Consider the following 905-nt stretch of genomic DNA (forward strand, 5'->3'; position numbering starts at 1 on the left):
TTAGTCATGATTAATGTCTCCATCTTTCTCTTATTCCTCTGATCTCAGCTTTGTTTTGACGATAAAGTTCGCTCTTATCATTAGGTCACACACCTCTACAAAGAACAGGCATTGTGCTTTCGTCTGCAGCCAAGTTTATACAGACGACAAACATAGAGCTGCACTTGATGTTCATTCAACTTTGGGCGCTTTTCCCAGAAGTTGATTTTTATTCAAATGAACATATTTCAACATTGTTCTTTTTGTTATATTATAGTCACATTAGAACTGTCTTAAAACTATTATATCATTACTACTTTACAAAAAGGATAGATTCACTAGATTTAACCCTTGTCCTGGGCCCAAAGTTGGAGTCTTAAAACATAAAAATGCATTATAAAAACTATGACAATAGTACAACCTATAACTACTGTAAGTATATAGCTGTATTCGCATGCATACAATAAAGTGATACATACTATATAGCAAATGACAACTGTTTGATTTTAAAAATTGCTTGTCAATCTCAGATTATGCTATATTATTACAGAATCTTGGATTAAATTTTTTTTTTAATTATTTTCTTTCTATTAGTTTTTTTTTTTTTTGAGATCCCTCAAGGATCGGATCTAAACTACTTCAGTTTTTGAATGAAAAAAGCTACAAAAAAGCTATAAAAAAGCTAAAAAAAAAATAAATAAAAAAATTAAATAAAATAAATGTAAATAAAATAAATTAATTAAAATAATACAATTAAATACAATTTAATCAAATTAAAAACATACATTACTAAATAGTTTTAGAAAAAATAAAGCAGGACAACTGTTTTTAAAATTGATAATGATAAAGAAAAATGTTTGCGCAGAAAATCAGCATATTAGAATGATTTCTAAATGATCATGTGACACTGAAGACTGAAGGAACGG

Source organism: Sinocyclocheilus anshuiensis, unplaced genomic scaffold, assembly GCF_001515605.1.
Source record: "Sinocyclocheilus anshuiensis isolate Anshui unplaced genomic scaffold, SAMN03320099.WGS_v1.1 scaffold273, whole genome shotgun sequence".
NCBI classification, from domain to species: Eukaryota; Metazoa; Chordata; class Actinopteri; order Cypriniformes; family Cyprinidae; genus Sinocyclocheilus; species Sinocyclocheilus anshuiensis.